The 24,975-nt window shown below is 36.8% G+C and overlaps 1 long non-coding RNA gene across 1 annotated transcript in view; it reads right to left on the minus strand.

Moving 5' to 3' along the window:
- Positions 1-24,975, minus strand: part of LOC126821610 (uncharacterized) — a 41,227-nt gene that overhangs the window by 6,875 nt on the left and 9,377 nt on the right. The gene's annotated exons all lie outside the window — the stretch shown is intronic.

The raw sequence follows: 24,975 nt of genomic DNA on the forward strand, positions 1-24,975 counted from the left end.
TGGGACAGTGGAGTAAGGGGAGTCCACGATAAGACGGGCCTGGCACCCCAAACGATGACATCTACCAATCCAGAAGCAGACGAGATCATCTACCAAACGATATGTTTTGTATTAAATAAAGGGAAGAACTTCCCACTAAACCAAATCCATGGCCTAAGGCCAAATGGAAAGATTGCAAAATCATATTCTAAAAAACAGGAATCAGCTTCGGCTCTCCTATGTCTTGTCTGCGATATCACTTATGTGGAAGCAGACGTTAAACACCAAGAACGAACGAACGAACGAACCAGTATTGTCATCTTATGGCTAGTTAAACACCTGTTAGTTTTAGGTCCGATTTTCACGAAATTCGAACTGAACTGGTGTGACGGTGATATATTTAAACCCTTTTTATTCAATCGTATAAAAATTGTGACCTAGAGGGTCAACAAGCTAAAAAGCGATTTTTCGCACAATCAGGGGTCATAATCCAGGAAGTTATCATGTTAGTAGTGCATAAAACCACTACGGGAGACATTTTAATAACTTATTATATCAAGTATCAAGTCGACTATATTTAATATATAGATACCAAGATACAGTGGTGTCCTCTTCGGACTTTGCGGTTCGCTAACGATGTTTGTGCGTCCCTGGAGGTTTCATATTTCATTATTGCAGAATATTTACAAATTGCGTCTCATGCACATTGCAGAAAAATCTAATTGCGTACAGTTTACCTAAAGTCTACCAAACACATTTACCTAAAATATACCAACACATAATCTAAATTTTAGGCTTTGTTCTGCATTTGTGTGTTCTGGGAATGCTTAGTATGTTTTGGTTTGTTAATGTCATACACCAGAGTGTGCGATACCGAGGGATATAAATATACAATGACGGATAGGCCTATGTTATAGTAGCTAAGGACAAAGAAAAATATAAGCCAAGGAAATAATGTTTTCTACTGATTGATTCTTTGTGCGTCCCTGGTAGCATTGTTTTCTCTTAGTTTTTTTTATAATAATGAAGGGAAGTCCTGTCCCCGGTATATCAAAAGATATGGTTGATATGCTCTCACCATGGTAACGTTACCATAATGATGAAAATGAACATTGTTTATGGTATTACATGTTGTGAAACTTGGAAATGAAATGGGTTTTAATGCTCTACTGTTCTACATCGACTGGGCTAATAAAGACGGGCATGCGCCATACAATGTGTTATTTCGAATTCCAACTGTTAAAGGATCTTGCACGTGTATGCCAATCTGTACACTCGACATCGGTTGTTCGTCATATCCGAACGACTATTATATATATACCGTACTTTTTTCCCGAGGGCAGTGTCTAAATTCCGTCGCGCAAGGAAGCTTGAAAGTACATTGTCTCCATTTGAGTTACATTATACCCATTACATATCAATCATTTTATTATTCTGTTCTCAATGAGCTTTCATATGTTCATTTCAGTTATATAAGATCGCGTGTTGAGATGAATAATAGTGTAAGATTGCGGAGAATTTATGAAAATTAACACGTACATAGTACATTCATTTTGAATTTATAAACCTGGAATTCATTTTTTTCTTCTTTTGGTTTACGTCATTTATATATTTTCTTTTATTGATTACAGGTTAATGTGGTATATTTAATTTATATCTCACGTGCTGTAGAAAGAGCAAAAATGTCATATGAGAATTAGCTTAACCGTCTTTCAAATTAGCTTTAAGTACTCATCTCGTTTATTACTCCAACCTCGTTGGTTTTCTCCAGGTCACACAGTTTCCTCCCATTGCTGAAGACCCCTAGAATTAAAGGAGATGGTCCATTTTTTTTTTTTTTAAATTTGAACTCTGGATATTTAACGATCACAGCTACCAGAATCTACCCTTAAAAACTTCACATCTCAATCTAAAGATTGCGTTCATGACGTCACTGACGAAACCAGAACTCAATTGGAAGGGGTAGAAACACTACTAACGGTTAATTGCAACACACAAAGTAAGCAAATTTGATTTATTTACTTTTGAAAAAAAACCATAGCATTTTTGAGTTTGTGAACATATTCAAAGATTTGGTAGCATTGGTGACGTCAAGAGGATTGCTTGAACAGGGGCGCCTGTTATATTACTAAAAGTTGATCCAAGTAGCTGTCATCATTATGGTACTTTCGTTAGGGGTTGGGGATACTGCCCAAGCTCTAAAAACCAACCTGTACGTCGTATCTTTCTGATCGATAGTACTATACAATTATTTCTGTATCCTGACGCACTTCACCGCCAATCTTTTGAAAATTTACTGGTGGAGCATCAACATCCACCCACTCCTTTTTGTTCCCACTGCTTGTTTTGTCTTTTGAAATAAGCCTTGTTTAAACCAAACGTAGTAGCCATTCATGAACCAACTCAATCTGTTCATCTAACTGTTGTGAGAGATGACTGGCCTTTATAAAGTTCATATGCATTCTACGTCGAGCATTGGCAACGACAGCGCATGCATTGCTTACATAAGACGTAGTAACGTAAACTGGTCCGGGCACTATTTTATGTACCCATTTACACTAAATAAGACATATTTTTTATCCAGATATTTCGAACAGCTTTATTTATCTAATACATGTACTTAAAAAAAAATGTTTTAGAATTAAATTTGTAGAAGGAAAAAAGCTAATTAACTGGCACCCATGTCATCCCTTTCGGTCATTGTAGTGGCCTAGCGAATATTCACTGCTGATCAGTTTGGAACTAACTGCAGAGAGCGGCGACCATCTTGAATGAGACAAAGGCCGTCGGTTAAACAAAGCACGATTTATTGATATTTGGAATGGAAATAGCCGGTAGGTGTAATTTGAGGATTTGTAAATCGAGGTAATACAAAGCATTATTTACCTGGGTCATTTGGTAATACAAAATCTTGCCTTCAACGTCACGTAGGCGTCAATTTGCTGCGAGACATTATTTCCCTCGGCGACAGACTTCCATCGACACGACGATAATTATACGAAATAAAAACTTACTAGCTTTGTATTGGGTAATTTCAAGCGGGAATAAAGCTTGAAGATATTTGATGTTTGGTAATTGTTTCAAATGTTTAGTTTTATGTACATTATGATTAGTTTCTAACTGACTGGTTTATTTTTATGGATGAAAATCTGTGGTATTTATTCAGTCATTATCTAATGTCAATATCTGTGATGTTTTAGGCTACAATCATTGTGAATGGTTGTTAATTTGACTTATTAATGCTTCTAATTATCCCTGCCGGTTATTTCTAGTCGTCTCAAAGGACTGGATACGTGTAAATACATATACTTCAATCACTATTGAACTAGAAATAGATCGAAAATATGAGGTGTCGAAAGAAAAAAACAAACAAACGCGTATTGTTGAAAAAGATTAAATCTTTATACCCATTATTAATGTGTGTGCAGTGTTTCTTAAAAATCTAGAAACAAATATAGGAAACTTTTAACTAAAAGTACAGCAAGATTAATTGATATTTGCACTCAGCGTGCGGTCACAATGCAAATCCACCAGAATGTACTGATTTTAGAATAGTACTGAAAAAAATCAATGGATCAAAAAATTGGTTGATATTTCCATACAAAATACGCCTACATTTTGCAAGAGATGGACAGAAAACATGCTAAAAAGAAGCGATTTTTCGTACAATCAGGGGACATAATCCATTAAGTTATGGGTCAATATGCGCAAATATCAAAAGGAGTCGAAATCTCTGAGATATAAACATATAATGTATTTTAAGTTCCATGAAAATCAGATAAAAATTCTGATCTCTAGAGGGCACACAACCTTGGTATTCCATACTTTTACACTATTTGCGTTCAAGGAGCGGCAATTTTGTCGGGCAGTTTCGGTCTGATTTTCACGAAATTCGCACTCAGCCGTCATTGGGTTGTAACACGGATATATTTAAACGTTTTGTAAAATGGGATAAAAATTGTGACCTCTAGAGGGTCCACAAGCTAAAAACTGGATCTTTGTACAGTCAGGGACCATAATCCAGGAAGTTACGATCCGATATGCGTGAATATAAACATATATTTCAAATTTCATCAAAATCGGACAAAAATTGTGACCTCTAGCGGGTCCACAACCTCTACAAATAAACGGGACAAACAAAAAAATCAAACAGCGTCGTCTGGTCGGATATTATTCTAGGAAACGCCTGTAATAAATCCCCGCTGGTGTCAGCATGACTTGTATAAAAAATAATAATATATATAATATATTTTCTACTTGTATATATTGATGTAAATATAAATATAGATTGGATTCTTAGTCTTAAATCAATTACAACAATAGCAACCATAGACAACTAACAGGAACTGCACAGAACTTAGAAATAATCATAAACTTTCATGAGTTTATTATCGAACCACATTGGTTCATTTAAGCTTCTTTGAAGTTTCCTTTCAACCAGTTTTAAAGAGTATAAGTATAAAATCTACATCTGCGTTAGAGTTTATTGTACAAGTGCTTGCTCTCCAGCGAAAAGTTCAGACGTCATGTCGTGTACGTAAAAATATAGAAGATTGCTGCACCACATCGACACTCCACTCACTTGGGCAAACCAAGACTCGATTATTTGAAAGATAACAATTAAGTGTAAATAATCTTTGCGCAGCGAGGGTTATTTCTTTTACAAATTACTGCAGACTGTATTTCCAATGAACGACCTTTCAGTTAAATTTGTCTCGGGTTTGCTTAAGTGAGTGGAGTGTCGATGTGGTGCAACAATCTTCTATATTTTTACATAATATACTACCTAACAAACGAACTTTTCGCTGGAGAACAAGTAGTAGTAGCTGCAGTTGTATAGCAATTGTCGTCAATGAAACTAATGAAGTTTAAACAGCAGGGAACCTAATCCCGTAAGGCTCCCAGAAGCAACACCAGTCTGCATTGCTTAAAGATATTAGGTTTACTATATTGGCGGGCCAAAATAGAATAATTTGGCTTAGGGATGAATAGCTGTTATACAAAAGATGGGTGGCTAGGTAATATCCCAGATATACATAGGATTTGGGAATTAACTTCCTATCCGGTGTAGGCTTTTGTATCAATTTCGTTTGATTCGTCTGTCATGCTTCAACTGCAATTGATTTGAGAAGAAACAGTGGTTACCCGGACCGTGTTGCTGTTTGCAAAGGGTCGCCATAGAAGTTCAAATGGCCCCCATGAACATAAGAAATTGAAGCAAGAAACAGAAAAATTATGTTATTAAGATATCCTGCAAAAGGCAAAGAGTGGTGTCCAGCAGGTCGGTATATATGTGTAGCTGCTAGGTCAAACGATGATACCGCGGTGGGAGTAGACATTAATGTGAAACGTTATGCAGATGAATAAACAACCACTCATTTCCAACTAAGTCTCTTTTTTACTTCTGTTGAGCGGGGATTTTTAAATACCCACTTATAGAAATTAATAATAATACTCAATACATCTTGAGGAAGACCATTCTTCCATAGAATCAAAGCATTACACAGCGTATAATTAGAACGTTGCGGATCATTAAGTAATTAAAATGTGATTATATGTACTTGGTTCCTTTCATGGCACCGAGTTCTGGTTGTTGTTAGTTGCCAGGTAAAAACACGAGAAACACATTCTCGATATTCCGGTAACACAGTTATTAGTGGCTCTAAAGATCACCCTTTTTGAACTAAAGTTTTTTTTTTTTAAAGTTCTATTGAAGCAGTCACAACATAAATCATTGGACTGAATCTTCAATACTTGCGGTTTCTTTCAATGTGAATTCAATATCAGATATTACTGAATGTTAATTAAGTTTTGAGATTATTTGGTTAAAGGAGGCGTCCCAGATATTACAGGGTTATTGGTTGATTCCTGTGGATTTACTACCAAACTCCAACTAAAGAATGGCCACCAAAATGGCTGACGATGTGAATTTTATTTATATCATTATATTGTGTGACTTGGTAAAAGCGACTATCAGGTACATAAAGCAAGAGAGGGTGGGGGTCAAAAACGCCAAAATTTCAAGAATATCGATTTCATTATTCATTTCACTGAATATTTCCATTGGAATACGGTCTTCAATTATTTGCAGAGGAACTAGACCTCGTTGCACAAAGATTATCCAATCCTAAATTTTAATGTAAATCATTTATGTTACCCTTTACCGTAAAAGATCCCCAAAAGCACCGAAATATATTGAAGAATGCCGGTTAGCTACATATATTCATGAGAAATGATAACAAAATGAAAGCAAACTATACATAGGTCACCGTCATATCCAGGCAAAAATAAAAGGCGAATTGGTGAAAATAATCGCCGCCAACCACACACGAAAAGCGAAATCCTTTAGCTTCTGACTAAACTAGACAAGGATACGGGTTTCTAAGAACTTTTCCAATTTAGTCCCTGAAATATACCTGGGATGTCTACTTTAAAGTCAAATAAAGTAGAATTGATTTAAGAGGGTTAGCTTTATTCTAAAGACGAAAAACATATAATATTAAATAATATAAAACGAAAGTATATTCGTTGGTGGAATATGCAAGTATAAATATTATGGATTGAGAGTTGCTGAGAGTCAAAATCCATTAATTGCATCAAGAATCACATGGAATTATTCATACGCTTAATTAGCTCACGGTAACTGCCTCTAACGATGGGGTATATTTAGTAATAATTTCAAATACTGATTTGGAAACAACTTCTTGACAGTGGTATCCCTAGGTTTTTGGCGCACGAGAGATAATTATAACGATTTTCGACAGAATTATTTTGATGAAATAAGAGGTAGTAGATCTACCGAATGTAATGAGGCAAACGCATTTTGGTTCTTTAAATATTGTAACTTTGATTCTAACGCTGTAATGGGTATACTTACTTTAGTAACGGATTCTTGTCGGCTCTGCCTCGATCCGTTACCTTCTCTTCCTATACACATCTAATATGAAAATAAGGCCTTTCCCCTACCTCGGTGTTAAGACTATCTTGGAATCCTTACCGTCTATTTTTCAACGTGATTCTTTGTTCGCCAAAGGGAATCATTTCTTATTATATCCGACACAAATTTATAATAATCCAACACTATTTTCATGTCGAATTTAGCCATCCAAAAACGCAAACAAAATTGAATTGATCCGCCATAATGGCCTGTGCTTAGCAAATATTCCAAATTTAGGAATTGAATGTTATCGTGAACGAAAATATTGGCTAAGCACCGACCACGAACCCGTGACCTCCGATCTGCGCAGACGTAAGTTTCATTATCGCGGACCAATTCAAACGCATTTTGATTGTGTTTTTGACCTACAAGTTTGAGGATCCCTCCACAAATTTCCATTGTTTGGTTCCGATCTCATTTAAACGGTGAGTGTCCCTTGTCCAAGTTGGGGGGGGGGGGGTGTGCATGGCCGAATGGTTAGCACGAGCGCACTGTATCATAAAGTCTGTCATTGAGTCAACTAGCGTGGTTTCGAATTCCCGGTTGTACTTGACAAGGAGTAGGATCGCCTGTCCAACCTCGTGGGTTTTCTCCGGTTTCCTCCCACTGCTAAAGACCCCTACGCACAAGCGAATTATTGAAATAAAATTAAACCATATGTTAGTCCCGAAATGACCTAGTTTGTGTTGAGTGGACGTTAAACCCCATCTCTCTCTCTCTCTCTCTCTCTCTCTCTCTCTCTCTCTTTCTTGTCCACGGGGACGTTTCGTTGGTTATATCTTTGAATTGCACACTGTTTTACGACAATTCAAGTTTTGTATAAGACTAAGCTATAAGTCTCGGCACGGTATTAAGTTTGGTCGTTCAGACACATAACTGCCCGTATTCCTTTATTGTGTTACCATCTTTTACATTCTAGTAAAATGTCTCCAAAATTTATAGCTTTACCTTTTGGAATATTTTGTTTTGATCATATTTTTGATTAGAGAATCGGATGAAGGAATTTTCTTTTCGCACACATACAATGACATTCGTTTTACGGGCCTTAAGTTTTACCCATGAATATATAAATATGATATATAACATGATAGATTTAACGTATATGTACAGGGTATTTACAATTATGGGGTTATGGTGTTATTTAAGTATTATTTACAATAAATTAAAAGATAGTTGATGATAAAGAATATATTTATATTATGAACAATCAAATATTGCACCATATCACAGTACGGTCAAAACTGTCGAATCTAGTAGTGATGGTGCGCTTCTTATTAGGTCTTACAGGTTTTTTGGCATTATACACCCACCAAATGGCGCTTTCAGGGCTGCCGCAACACGCTTATAGATGTTATTGAAACGGTTATTATTGGATTGAAAGAATGATATCAAATTGACGATACACTCGGAAACCTGTAATTGTGTTCAGCTGATATTTTTCGTTGCCCAAACTCAAACGATCGCGCTTTGTTTTGACTACAACACGTGGTTGTCAAAATCTCTATCAAAGTTAAACCACCCCCGCAACAGCTTTACTGGTTTCGTCCAACGCGTTACGAAAGTCAGGTTGTCTTGAACTCCGTCAAAAATACAAGTAAATACGTCAAATTTTTCACGCGAGAACTTTTGTATTCGTTGGAATATTTAATTGTACAATGGATTTCATTTAACGGGGGGTGATTTCAAACACACAGGTAAGTTTATGATAACCAAAGTTAAATAGTTTGTTCATAATCGAAAAAATCCGTTTCAAATTCACCATGGTAATTCTATAATACTATGTATCAAGTGAATACAATTCGATTGATAATCAATATCCATATTAACTAAATCGTAATTTGCTAAAGCAACAAACACTCCCTTTGGTTGCGTAATAAATATTCTCAGATCTGTGAGTCATCGCAAACAAAAGCAAGTATTTGGTAACGGTAACGCAAATGCAAAAGCAAATTTCTTGTTGGAAATTACTGATAAACGTATAATAACTGTTATAGCATGACAAATATTTAATATAAACAGTGACTATTCGATATTTTGTAATTATTATACACGTATTCTTTACAAATTTCCGATGTTGATTTAACAGAGATAAATTTGTTTTGCAAAATACTGAAAACAATTTGCGTCTTATCTTCTAAGATAATAATATGACAGTTTTTGTATAACACGCGATACTGACCTTTAAGACGCCTTTGTAATTCAAAAGTGTCGCTTTTGGTTGTAATTTATTAAGAATAACCACAACAACAAAAGAATAATCAATTAAATTGTTTACGTGTTATATATTGTGAACTCTAATTATGATATACTGTGTCTTACCAATTGCTATTTTCCTATGTCGCGCTTTGGTAATAATTTAAAATCGTTATTTTCAAAATCCTACATAATCGTTTTTGGGGTAGGCTAGGAGAGCTGGGATGTTTGATTTCTGTTGTTGTGCTATTTGGTAAGGTACAAAAAGAAGAGTGTTGTTATTTATGCTAGCAGTGGTATTTTCTGGTAATCATAATAGGATGTTTTGATGAGATGATCCTGTTCCGATGTTTGTTCTGGTAGTAAGGTGACTTGTTTTGGTGGTGGTATGATTTGTTCTGGTAGCGATACGGTTATATATAGCTTTACCAATCTGTTTTTGTTGTCATATGATTTGTTCTGGTGGTGCTATATCCTTGCAATAGTGTGATTCTGTGGGATGATTTGTTCTTGTGAAATGGTTGTTCTGGTAGCGAGAAGAATTTTTCTTGTGGTAAGATGTTTTTTTGTAGTGAACTGATTAGTTTTGGTAGTGAGATGATCTCTAATTACGGTGAGATGGTTATAATATTCTGGTAGTGAGCTCATTATAGTTTTGGCAGTGAGATGATCTGTAATTACGGTGAGATGGATATATTCTGATAGTGAGCTGATTAGTTTTGGCAGTGAGATGATTATAGTGGTAGTGAGGTCATCTGTTCTTGTGGTGAGATGGTTTGTTCTGGTAGTAAGTCTGTTTTGGTACTGAGATAATCTGTTTTGTTGTGAGATGATCTGTTCTTATTGTGGGATGGTAGTTGTGACAGTGAGATGATTTGTTCTGGTAGTGAGCTGATTAGTTCTTACATTGAAAAGTTTTGGTTTCAAAGTAAACATAATTTGTAATGGCAGTGGGTTGTAATTTATTCTGGTAGTGAGCTGATTTGTTATAGTGAAAAGTTTGTTGGTTTTATTTTATTTTTTTTTTTGGGGGGGGGGGGGTAGTAAAATAATCTGTGCTGGCAGTAAGGTGATTTGTTCTAGTTACCATACGATTTGTTCTGGCAATGGTAGATCCTGATAGTGTAATGATTCATTTCTGGTAGTGATATTGTTTGTTCTGGTAGTGAGATGATTTGTTTTAGTTGTCGTATGATTTGTTCTAACAATGGTCCATTCTGATAGTGCAATGATTCAGTTCTGGTATTGAGATGAGTGTTGGTGATATGGTGATGCACATGCGCGGGTTAGCAGTTACCTTTAAACGCCACTGTACGTTTTTTCGATAGATTATATATTTATCAATATCGGAAGTAATTGATTGTTATTCTATTGCGTCTTCGTGATCACCCGGGACGTTGTGATGTGACATACATACACTGTTTTTGCAATTATGGCAGATAATGTTTACGTAGTGGCGATACTCACATATTTAAAATGATCGACAGTCGATTGCATCCTTTATTTTTTGTTTTTGCGTTAATAATATATTAATTTTTGGGTCTGATTGACATATTTTAAAGTTGGTGAAATGAAATGAAATGAAATGGGGTATGCATAATGGGAACACTAAAAACATAGATTTTGAATTATATTCGCACATCAAACAACTATCAAAGACATAATTAATCAGTGTGGTGAGTGTTTCTTGTTATTAATTAATTGTATTCCATAAAAGTTATGTCCTGTGTACGGTCAGTTCAATAACTAAACGCCATAGAAACATATTTACTTTTCGTATTCTTGCTAAGCACAAAAATAGTAACAGTTGTTTTTGTGTTTCTATTTTTTGCTTGGACATTTTACAACGCACTATTAAAATAGTATAATAACACAGTGATTGATGTCTGATCAAATGCCAGTCTATATTATCTTAATATTGTTTTTCATGTAGACATTTTATTTTCAAGGTCGATGCAATATAGATTTTAAACTTTGATGTTATTTTAAAGCATCGAAGCACACCATTCTTTTGAATATTTTTTTTGTTTTGTTATCAATCAATGCACGGGTTAATGTTAGTCCCCTTTCCCGCCGTATCATTGATTTATTTTTCTCGCTGCATGTTGTTGTCAAGTGTATGGAATTCGTCGTTTAAAGATTTTATCTACCGTCCATTTTACCAGCATATCATATTACGTACGTTCCCTTAGGGTATAGTCAATATCATATACTTGACTTACACGGCTAGTTTGATCACAATGCATTTCCACGCAGTTTAAATGAACGTCACTGAATGTTAAAAGACAACCCATGTCACGGTAAAGCCGATCAATGGCACCTTTTCATCGACCTGTATACCTTGATAATTACAGCTAATCAAAACGATAAACTGATCAATATTGATGTTTATTAATTAAGAATGGTAGTCAACAAACACAGGGCAATTATGATAGGGTGGTATTATTTTATAACAAACGTGAACCGCATTTAGGGATTTATTGTCTTGTTCATTAAATTCATTGATAAGAAATCGAATAAAATGGAGTTTATAAGGTCCCACTTTTCTAAAATAAACACAACAACTCTATGGATAACAATTACTGTATTCCTATTAAGGCAACGTTTCAACAATCAGAAGGCACGAATACAATGTACAATCCAAACATTCAATGAAACCATGTGCCATGCAGTGTGCAATGAGGGGGATTTTGCCAAGGATCCTTTTACGTTCATGGCAATGCGTACATGGTGCCTCGTTTTTTCGTTCCATCCGAACGACTAATCATTATCCCTTGCCAGGTCGTCTGCTCTGAACCTCCAGGTTAGCGACTTACTGAAGCATGGTTATGATACGTGTCTACAATAATTCATAATAATCAATGATATCATAATCAGCATACCTGACACATCAGTGAAATCCTTTAAAATTTTTATGTACGTACTGTAATAGCCTATAGAAGAATAAATATTATATTTTGTCAATTAATGGCGTGCCTTTCTAATTACTCAACATTACTTCTCAAACACTCCCCCACAGAATAATATGCGATAGGCCTTAAAGGGGAAGACCAACGATTTTCAACATGGTTTCATCAATTTTAGGGGGGTTGGATGGCTGAATGGTTAGCGTGTGCACGCTGTATCATAAAGTCTGTCATTGAGTCATCTGGCGTGGTTTCGAATCCCCGGTTGTACGTGACAAGGAGTAGGGTCGCCTGTCCAACCTCGTGGGTTTTCTCCGGGTCCTCCGGTTTCCTCCCACTGCTAAAGACCCCTACGCGCAAGCGAATTATTGAAATAAAATTAAAAACCATATGTTAGTCCCGGAATGACCTAGTTTGTGTCGAGTGGACGTTAAACTCCATTTCCCTCTCTCTCTCCATCAATTTTAAATATATATTCAGACATAATCCCCGCAGTAATACAAGCAAAAACGTTTTTGTAAGCGAGAAATTAAAGGACAATATTGGTGTCAGTCATTATGTAACACTTTTGTAGAACTTTTGCTCTTTAAATTAAGGATAGCATTATATTGTATTAATTAATATCTCTGACAACTTAGTAGATTCATATATTTGTACTTAAATCAAGTTAACGAATGAGTTACAGATGGTTACATAAAAAAAGAGTCATAATGTGGTAAACATTCAATTATAGGTTGATAACAGATATCTCATGGGAAGTTTCTCCAGTAAATTTCCATTATCTTTATAAGGGTGGGTTTCGACGTCATTTGGCTCAATTAACCACTCTCTCTAATTATTTACATCATATTTGACCAATTAGATAATTGAAGGTCCAAAACCCAAAGGTACAAAACTATCATACTTGTGAGAATTCGTCAGACAGCAGACTCTGGAAGGGAAACGATGTAACAGTTTCTATCAGCAGACTCGCCCAGCGAGTCTGGATGGATGAGGTTTGAGAGAATGACTTTAGTATTGTAACCTATACTATGCTTGTATCCATGTATCCGGCTATGATATATAAAATGTAAAAACGAACTGTTGCATTGTTATTCTTGGTAAGGCAAACGTCTTATCTAACCGAGATAGATAAGAAGAAGTAAATACACAACGTGAAGGGGAAGCAAAGACGACAAGTGAAAATACTAGACGATCACAAGGCTACTAAGATATGTAGTAAGAAAAGATGTATGGGTCATACGTAGGATGTGGCGACCGGATTTTGTTCCCCCGCTCTCCACGTCTGACAGAAAGGCCCATGGTGCTACTATTATAATATACGTGATAGAACTGATTAAACACGTTCCAAATATAATTTTAACACAGCGATCATTGTAACGATTGATGCGTAATGGAAGATTTCAAGAAACGGAAGTGACGAAAGCAAAAGGAAAGCACGAGTTGTCCTTCTATTAACTGACTGAAGTGACGAGTGATAATAGATACACGGGGGAAATTCTGCTCGCTAATAATTCCTTCGAAGACCAAAATTTGTTATATGAGAATCTAGAGTTGTAGATGATGTTATTTTTGTGAAAAATCATTGGAAGAAGCGATAAGACGTTCTGTACGGATTATACAGTCCTAAAGGCTGCAAGAAGGCTATTGATTACAATGTAACATTGTGTCTTGTAATGTTGATAACGATCATAATGATGGTGTTTACATTTGTTTGTTGATGTGACCTCATGACCTGTGACGTTTAGATTACGTCACATGGTTATCATGGCTATTCACTGTGTCAGACTCACTTCTCTGCAGGTAGGGTGAGTCTGTCGTTCAGATTGTCGATATATAAGAAACGTAGAGGAGATCACAAAATACAGATAATTGAACACCCAACACATACTACTACGACATTATATTAACAATCTGTCAAATTTGCAGCAAAAGTCTTAGTATTTCAGCAACCAGTGAATTAGATCCTATCTCCTATTCCAGCATAGTTGTTAAAACTATGCCCAAAGACCGTAGCGCCCGCAATTACGCACATACCCCCCCGTGTGGTAACCATGGATAAAGATTGTACACTAATGATGTTCCGATAATCAGGAAAGGTATATCGTTTATATGGTCATAGAAAGAGGCTTTAGATGACAATGTCCACATATCATTTTGAAAAAGAACATTAAATAAATATATAGTACCGACACGGAAAGAATTTCCAATCCTACTAGCTAATTGGGTATAATAAAATCGTGAGTCATGACGTAACGTTACGTAAACATATTTGGTCCAATTTGGAGCTCTGTTTAAAGGGTAATGATATTGTTACGCAGTTAGCTATTGGTTGTTAATCGGACTATTGACCAGCCATAATTTGGAACAGAAATTTTCTTCCTTTACAGCAGTGTTAAGTGGGATTAGGTATAATCAAACGAAACACTGCGGGGTCAACATTGTTCATCATCACTGCTCCGAATTTCAAAATACAAATCCCCCGCGCCAAGAGAAAGAAAACCTAATGTAGAAATTAATAGTTGAAATATCTAGATTGCTTTAAATAATATGTATTCTCACTATTGTTGATTTATTGTTGACGTATCTTCTTTAAGACAAAACAAACAAATAGTGCATAACTGACATTCTTTCATCTCCTAATGAATTTTACAGGGGAATTATACCACCATTAAAGCCATGTTTTGTTGTCTTGAATACTATATAATAATCTTATATATATATTTATTAAGGATGTAAGAGTTTTAAAGCAGCTAAATCGCTATTATTTGGGACCTAGAAATTGACACAAATGGGTCACAACGCATATAATAATGTAATATGAATGTATATAAACTGATTTATATTCAATAGTTTCCGTTTTTACTCTAATTTCAAATCAGTTATGTTCGGCGAAATACGCCAGAAGTCTCAATGGTATGGCAATCTCTAGAGTCTGGTTATTCCAGTCTACGCCGATAGTATTTATTGCCCATGCCCTCCAGATAAGAATATGAGGTCACCGTTTGACATGACTTGTGGTATATGTCTAGACTCGTTCTTCGAGTCCCTTGTGACAAATAGCGCTGAACCGCATTATGGTACACGATTCGTGTACCAATGGTAAAAGGTTTATTTTGTCTTAAATATTGGATATCAAAAGCCCATCTTTTCAATGTAAGACCATAACATTAATGATCATTTAAATTGACAAATAATTTGTGTTTTCAATGTCGAAGACTTAGGATGATATTGAGCTAGAGACTTAGCTACTTTAATATAATCAGGAGATGTTTTCTTCGTGATTGATTTGTGTTGAGTTGTACTTTGGTTACTGTGACCGAGTCTTAATACAAAAGGTAATCGTTCGAATGGGACGAAAAACTGAGACCCCGTTAACACAGTTGGAATTCCTTGTACGAGTAGACTGTAGTGCCGCTGTTCGGGCATAATTTCCCTCATAGAGCACCGCAAGGCGTGTGTCAGTCTTCATTAGTCCAATCAGTACAGAACAGTAGGACGTTATACCACATTTCATTACATTTCTGATACAAAATGACAGCCAGGCACTGGCTCACTAACCTGGGAGTCTGGGGATGGATCCCGGAGTTGTCGGGATTTAACAGCCTGGTTTCCCCCAGCAGTGCCAGACTGGGCCCACCTGTCCACCTGTCTGTGACAGGTGGGACTAAGCTCATTAAAAAAAAGTGGGCCTTAGCCCATAAAGAAAAAAGAAAAAAAGAGAAGAAAGGAGAGGGGGGGGGGGCAAACAAGAAAGAAGGACGGAGAGGAAAGGATACTTGTGTGGGCCTTGGTCAATGACCTGACAGGTGGGCCTTCGGCACACCAGTCCGGCACTGTCCCCCAGTGCTCTGTGCAGAACGGGGGGGGGGGGGAGGCCTGGTCAGGACCAGCGTATAATCTGTCGGTGGTCACATGTATAACACACTTAATACAGAATCTGACTATTGTTCTGTAGGAAAGTTTGAGTAGGGAAAATTCTTTTGTACAAATGTTTAGTGGGTGCCGAAGTAAGTATTTTGGGTGGACACTCACCACGTGGTAGGTTATTCCGCTATGACGTAGTAATCAAAGGTGATCGCCGACGTTATATCAATTGTATCCTACCTCCTCTAGTTTTCTGTTAATTTCTATGAAACAAAGGCCAGAATGAAGCTGTTTATGTGAACCTATTTGAAAAACACGGTTTTTTTTTTGGTTTTTTTTTTGGTAAATGTTTATTAATTTTCAAGAAAACACATAACACATTTTTAAGTGATAACATGGAAAAAGGTAAAAAAATATAAATCAATATTAACACATTTACAATGCTATAACAATAAATTCTTTAATAACACTCAAAAAAGAAGTTTGGTCTTTTTTTATATAAAGAACTATAGGCGCATTATAATGTCAAGCATAGTGACCACAAGATGTGATGTTACAATACATAGGGGGATGACGTGGCTAAGGGGGTAAGACGTTGGCTCGCTAGCCTGGAGGTCAGGTGTTCGATCCCTGCATTGGCCGAGAAAGTTCATCCCGATTTTCCGGCGAGGTTTCCCCTTGTCAGTGATGCAGGAAGGAGGGCCTGACAAGGACAGTCGTTCGGATGGGACGAAAAACAGAGGTCCCGTGTACACATTGGAGTGCACGTAAAATATCACTTGGCAGTTGGAAGTCGATATAAGAGTAGGCCGTAGCGCCGCTGCCCGGGCAAAATTTCCCTCATAGCACACTGCATGGCGTATGCCCGTCTTCATTAGCCCAGTTTAGGAGCAGAACAGTAGGACGTTAAACCCCATTTCATTTCATTTCACAATACATAGTTACAACAAAATGAAGTATCTTCTGACTATGAGAGAGATAGAGAAATGAGGTTTAATGTCCACTCGACTCAAACTAGGTCTTTTCGGGACTAACATATGGTTCAATTGTTCGTAGGGGTCTTTAGCAGTGGGAGGAAACCGGAGAACCCGGAGAAAACCTACGAGGCTGGACAGGCGATCCCTCCTTGCCACCGTTCAACCCGGGAATCGAAACCACGCCAGTTGACTCAATGACAGACCTTGTGATATGGCGCGCTCGCGCTAACCATTTGGCCATCGTCCCCCCCCCCCCCACACACACACATTATGACAGGCGATCCCTCCTTGCCACCGTTCAACCCGGGAATCGAAACAACGCCAGTTGACTCAATGACAGACCTTGTGATATGGCGCGCTCGCGCTAACCATTTGGCCCCCCCCCCCCCCCACACACACACACAAACATTATGACAGGCGATCCCTCCTTGCCACCGTTCAACCCGGGAATCGAAACCACGCCAGTTGACTCAATGACAGACTTTGTGATATGGCGCGCTTGCGCTAACCATTTGGCCATCGCCCCCCCCCCCCACACACATTATGACTTGGGTCCCAATTAAATTTCATTTCATTTCATATTGCCTACTAACGAAACAAACAACCGAATGTTAGTCTCAAAATAACAGTGTTGACGAGACGTTAAACCCCATTTCATTTAAATTTAATTGGAATCGGTATATTTGCTTATCCACAAGAAAAGGGGTAAATTTAATTATGGACAATGATACATGCTATAAATAATACATTTATAGAAACTATGCAAGGAATGAACTGCAAGGAGTGTTCGACGCGGTATTGATTTGTTCAAGTCGATATGACAGACGTTAAGTTGCTTGTTCTCCTATCTTTAGTTATATCTACAGAAAAAACAATCGCCGAGTGGGATCTATAGTATAGAACCCAATTCACTTACACAGCTATACATCACGATGGTTACTAATGATGTTTAAGATAAATGGGCGTGGTTTTATCAGTGTTTTATATACTGCTATTGTATGTATTCCATGTCGTATTTTACAATTTATCTAGATAAATACATACTGAAAGAAACAAAGTGAGCAACCTAAAATATGCTTTTTTACTTATATATTGTTGGAATCTGCTTAATTAGGGATCAATAAGGGCTGTCTAATCTGGTAATCATGCCGAACTGTTGAATGGCTTTGGTCTGTGGATAACAGGCCCGTAGCTAGCCCAAAAATATTGGGGGGGGGGGGGCAATGGCTTCTGGGGGCGCCAATGTACCTACACGTGACGATCCACGGCAAACGGCACCGTGCAAGCGCCTCCCTTAGGCGCAGGGTATAGGGTGCTCTAGCCCAGAAAATCTTTGAAAATAGGGTTTGTACCTGATGTAACACTTTTGTAGAATTTTTGCTTTTTAAATTAGTAGCATTGAATTAATTAATTAAAGATTTACTTATATGTACTTCAATCAAAATGAGTGAATGAATGACAGATTGGTATATAAAAAAGAGTTATAGAACCAAAACATAGCTGGTTCTATGTGTCAACAACATAACACCAGATTACACGTTATTGGAAATTTACTAATTGCATCATTTAGCTTAAGTAACCAATCATATCAGTAATTGCACAGGTTCAGGGTCATGAATAACTTAGTCTGTGTGTGATGTCCATAGGTCCTATAAAAGAAATCCTGGCAAACTTTTAAGACAGATTTTCATTAGATTCCGGAGAGATTACCATCTGAGTTCCTAGACCATATGATGTAGCAGTTTCTATCAGCAGAGTCTGCTTGGATGAGAATGGCTTTATTCTATTATGCATTGTACCATATGAAAGCAGCTATGATATATAAAATGTAAAAACGAATTGTTGCATTGTTATTTCTGGTAAGACAAACGTCTTATCTAAGAAGAAGTAAATACACAACGTGATGGGGAAGCAAGGACGACAAGTGAAAATACTAGACGATCACAAGGCTACTAAGATATGTAGTAAGAAAAGATGAATAGGTCATACGCCGGAGCTGGCAACTGGTTTGGTGTGTTCCGCTCTCCACGTCTGATAGAAAGACCCACGGTGCTACACTGAGGAGAGGAACTATATGACGGAAAATTTAAATTTGGAGGCTGAATTTGCGATATTGGCGTATTATGATATTTTGATATGAACATTATACAAATTTGCAGGAAAAAATACGACTTTACCTATGAGAAAAACGAATTGTTCGGAATCGCGTTAGCGTGCGACTTGTTTGAATCTTGAAGATTATCACGCCTGGTGCGAGCTTGAATCAATCTCATCCCCATCGTGAATTTCCTACAATCTCCAGTTGGTTTTCTTATGGTAGATTTCTTCGGGCGTCGGTATGCATTCGGTTTCTTGATTGGGCGCCCATGATCTCGTCGTGGGTGGCCAACCAATCTCAGCATATTGGGCGGCCCTACAGGTGAGACGTCACCAATCATGCCATTTTGCCTTCCCCCCCCCCCCCCATTGATCAAGTCGTGGGAGCCCAACCAATCACGTCATTATGGGCGCCCCTCCGGGATAAGGGATAAGGCACCCCACAGATCACGCCGTCTGGGACCCCCCATCAATCAAGTTGTGGTGTTAATCGTGTGATTCATTATGAGGCGTTTCACCATTTGCGAATGCCTCATATATAACGACAGGATTGGCGAGGTGCCTATAAAACCATGTGACATTGGTTGGGTGCCCCGCTAATCTCGTCGTGGGCGTCAAACCAATGTTATTCGGCTTTATGGGGCGCCCATACTGATATGGGCACGTTTGCCGTTGGCTTCGTATTGCGTCCAATGCGCCTACAGAGCCTGAACCATATTATATATCTAACTATAATTTGATCGTATTTAGTTTTTTTCTTTGGATATCAATAGATAGTGTAGACTGCTCATATCAAGTTCCACCTGATATTATCACAAAGTAAACGTGCTCTAGCACACCTTTGTATTGTCTGATAGCCAGGAGTAAAACACAAGACGTGGCTCTTCCGCGGCCCCCACTGTAAATAGAGCTTAGCGTATGTTCTGTTCTTACATAAGTTGAATGACCTTACACCGAAGCTACAATTCCTTTTCTCTAGTGGGGGGAGATCATTTCACAAACCGCCCCCAGTAGACTAATTATCTTATTCCTACATATTAATGTTTATTGGTGCGTATTAAAATGCAATAGAATACTATGTTCATCTAATTAAATAAACAATATTTAAGAATGATATAAACGCCGGCATCTAAGAAAACATAAATCGATTGCACATAATAATATTATAACAGATCGTTTCAATAATGGACTGTTTATCTTAATGTGCACTCCTTCCTTAGGAACAGGTTTTTCCTATAAAAAACGAAGAAACTATTTTTTCGCACAAGACAGTGTATGTACAATCGATGAAAATAGGTGTCTTGTTTAAGATATTCTATTTCAAAGATGTCTTCCTAACATTCTGCTTATATTCACTATATTTAGTTCTCACCATAGAATCTCTATTGTATAGAAACATACAGCGTCAATAAAAAGTGTGTTAGGTGATTTCAGTTGATATACTGTACATAATACAGAGTAACCAAATAAACGCAGCAATTGGTTATCAACAAGGGAAATTGTCGACTTCAATTGGAATTCGCTAAAGAGTTGTTATTGTCCGGGTAAAATCATTTTGCTGCAGTGTCCGTGTTCATTAGCCCCGATCACAGGCTATTGAAGGTATATCATACGTCATATTGTTTTGACCAGTTGAAGACATTTCGTCCTCGATTATTTCACAATTTCATTTGCAGACAAAATTGAGGGTTATATACATTGTCCCTACTGAAGTTTACTAGAGGGGCGGGCTGGGTAGCTCTGGTCCCTTGGGCCAAATGGTTTCATTGGGTCCCGAACGTCGCGAATAATACGCAACATGACGAGAAAACGAAACTAGCTTCAATCACCTTACACACACCCCACCCGTACTTTTCTGCACTGACTTGGCTAAAGAAGACGGGCATACGCCATGCAGTGTGATATGAGGAATATTTACCCCGCCAGCGGCACTACGACCTACCCTTATATCGAATTCCAACTTTAAAGGGTTATTTTACGTGCACGCCAATGTGTACATGGGACCTCGGTTTTCAGCCTATTTGAACGACTATACATTGGCCATTTACAGCCAACACCTGGATCGAACACGAGACCTACCTCCAGGTGAGCTAGCCGACGTCTTACTCACTAAGCCACCGTGGCTCCCCATGTTACCAAGAAGACATATATTGTTAAAGGCGAGGGAAAAAAACCTTAGGTGTGTTCAAAAACAAGTTGATGTTATTTCGAGATTATGTATATTAATTAACCGTGGGCCGAGGTTTCTAATAAGATACCGCTAATGAAATCTGATGTAATTTATTCTAGAAAATATTTCATGTTCTCACGCGATGATCCGATCAATAGACGGGGGCTTAAAGCATACAAAACACAAAGACACAGTCTTTGGATTATCACAACTTCTTTGTTTCGACAACCAAAACCAGCATCCATCGTCTAATTTGTTCTAGAATTAGATTCGCTGATCAGGCATTGCGTATATTAAAGTACATTTTCGTCATTTAATTTACAATCCTATCAGAACAAAGATCTTTAATTGATTAAATATTGTTTTTGTTTAAACGGATTGTTAAGTTCGATAAATCTGAACATAATGAATACTTGAAGAAATCTTATTTTCATTAGCTTTGTTTTTAGGATAGAAAGAATCGTTGTTTCCATGCGACACAGATTGTATTGGGTTTAGGGGTTTAAACATGCATTATGCAAGATGTAAATCTGCCTATTGCAGGCCTTTCTTTAGGCCTGAAATGTTATATAAATTATTAATTAGACATTTATTAAAGATACATTATGGGAGATTTTTATAAGGAGTTAGCCATTCTTGCTATAACAGTTCAAAAATAGATGATGAAAGAAGAATATATTGAAAATTTCAGTCAAATTACTTTATTCTGAACATAGTTATCACCAATTCCATCTTCACCGATTCTTAGTATGGCCGATCGTTTGATTGACAGGCGTTAACTCCACCTACATAATCTCTGCTGTCTTTTGTCTGCTGTCATCATATCCGAATTTGTGTTTTACCTTTTTGGATTTAGTTAGTTTATTGGACAAAATGAGTGAGGGGGTAAATTTTCATTCGTACTTGTATTTTGGGCATGCATTAAATAAATTGAATATAGGACATAATATTATAATACAATTATGATAAATCTATAGGTATACACCAGTGGCGTCGTGCCTATTGGGGAAATAAAAATATTTTTATCAATATTATTAAGACAGAAGACCTGTCCGTCTGTATTAGTCATCACACGGTCTCCAGGAATTGTATAATTTGTAATTATCTGTGTTTAGTTTATTGCAGTTTAAATAGTTTAGATGTCATTTGTTAAGTCATCGCTCAACAGCGGCCTCGCTTCGTACACTCTATCATTTAGCCTCGATCCGGGAGTATGACGTCAACGTAACGGTTAATCTCCGCTCACGACGCCATTAAAATTTAATCAGTCAACGAAATCCCGTTTAATCCGTGGGTCTACAGAGTTGATTTTGTGCTTGTTGTGTAAATAAAGATCTACTCTATAATTTCTATGACATCTGAAGTCTAAATAAAGACTTTCAATAATCAGATTTAGCTCTTGCATAATGTATGTTTAACATGACCATAATTAACTCTCGATGCCATCTTCTGTGTCCGATTTTCATTGATTTTGAATCCGATCTGCTGTTCAACGTCCGCTGCTGATTAAACGCAAAAATGGATAATCGAGACATAGTTAATTATCGTGACAGCGGTAACAATGACAATCGAGACTACGGTGATTTTAAAATAAGGTTTTCTCGGCCTAGAGTGAAGCAATTTGACTGTAATTTTCAGCAAATTTTATTTACATCATTTAGTTTTTAAATATTATAGTGAGAACTGCCAGCTCTTTATTTAATCTTCTATAATATATCTTTAATATTTGTTTTTATTGTTTTTTGACATTTCATTATTTTTTATCTGAACATTAAATCCAATCCAATATCTTTGAATGGTGGCAATAACATTCTTTGTCTCTATCGCGATATATTCATTGGTTCTATTGTTATTGAAATTTATGCTTAAATTGATCAATGTCAAAATATTCGTGTACTGATATACCCAAAACAAATTCTTCCAACTTCATTCATAATACATTGTCATATATACACTCAAAGCCGTCCTGCACTCGAAAACAAGTTTGCCAATATCTAAAAGAGTCTTAATTTCATGAGAAAAATTTATGAGTTATTAATTACAACACTTAGTAATGAATTTATTAGTTAAACATACATTATGCTAGAGCTAAATCTGCTTATTGCAGGTCTTTCTTTAGGCCTGAAATGTTATCTAAATTATTAATTAGACATTAATTAACCTATCCAGACGATAATCAACTCTAGATGACAGTTTAATCTCACTGTGCCCCCCAATCAACTGGTGTTATAGGGTAGTGGTGTGAAAATTTAAGTAAACAAAGGATTATAGACTGTATCCTTATTAGTACTGTTCAGCTAGTTAAAATTTAATTATTTTAATGATTAAAATATATAAGTTAAAGTCACGTGTCATCGGTTAACGAGTATCTTAAATATTATTCACCTACCTTTCATTCAGACAGTACTCATAAATCAATCAAATATATGATTAGAAACTCACTACCATTATATAAGGATAATTGTCACCCCCAATTACATTATATCTTTTAAAATGGCTCAAGTTCGCATAGGGTTTATTCCTAATTCTCAAGGAGGTCAAAATTTAGTTAATTTGGGGTAGCCTGCGATCTTATGTGGATTGTGAGTCGATTTACTGCACAACTTTCCTTCTCGATTAAACGATTAAGTGGATGATCGAGACTATGCTGTTTATCGTACTGATTTTTGTTATGATGACCGAGGCTAGGCAGAAATTTCATTCGCTTAGTTCTCGGTTCATAGTGGATCAATTTGAATGAAATTTTCAGCAAATTGCCTTTACGTTATCTAGTTTTTAATTATTATAGTTAGAACTGCCAACTCGTTAATTAATCTCCCATAATGTATCTTTAACGTTTTGGGAGGGACACATGTTTTGGAAAATGAACTGAGGGCGTTGAATTTCCGTTTAATATTTGATGCATTCTATATTTAAAACTTTTAATTTACATTCTATATCGTGTTAGTTGAGCCGTAGTGTTTTATATCAGAGGACGTCTTGTGTAGTATGTGTGACGTCATAATATGACAAACTCCTCTGATATTATTACTGTAATCTAAAAGGTGAAATGTGTCATATTATATCGGATAATTTCGATCAAAAATATGTGCGGAACTGTATTTAACTAAAGCAGATTCATGCACGTACCATTCTGTAATCGGGGGTTAGGTGGTCGAAGGAATTTGTCTACTCAGCATTCTGCTCTGCGGCTGCAAATTAGGAAACGACACATAATACATGTATAACGGTCTAATTCCCCGAAATCTCTGTCTGTAGTTGGTATGTTACTAAATCATATTGTGGAGTAGGTTGAGCGCGTTGGGTCACAAGGCCTGTCATTGCGTCAAGTGGCGTGGTTTCGATTCCCCGATTGTACGTGACAAGGATTATGGTAGCCTGTCCAACATCGTTGGTTTTTTCTGGGTTCTTTGGTTTTCCCCCATTGCTAAAGACTCCTATGCGAGAGCGCATTATTGAATAAAATTGAACCATGCGCGTTAGTTCCGGTGGCTGTAATATTTTTTCCACTGTAAATTATGTATTTTATAGGCATATCGAAATACGGAAGGATATATAAATCGAACAATAATAATAATAATAATTATCTATTTCTATATGGAGGTCAGCCATTTATAGTGTGTCATATTAGAATGGAACAAATGCTATTTATAAGTATCATGCATCATTAAGTATTAAATCGAATTACCCCAATACACCCACAATGTGTGTGTTCATTGTCATATAGATCCTTTGTTTACTTTTTTAAACTTATTCACGTCATAAAATTCGATATTCATGTCACGTACACCACCGAGAGCCCTTAAATCTTTTAACGTTGTTTTTGCCCAAATACAAATAGATATTCCA

The sequence above is a fragment of the Patella vulgata genome, chromosome 5, assembly GCF_932274485.2.
Source record: "Patella vulgata chromosome 5, xgPatVulg1.2, whole genome shotgun sequence".
NCBI lineage: Eukaryota > Metazoa > Mollusca > Gastropoda > Patellidae > Patella > Patella vulgata.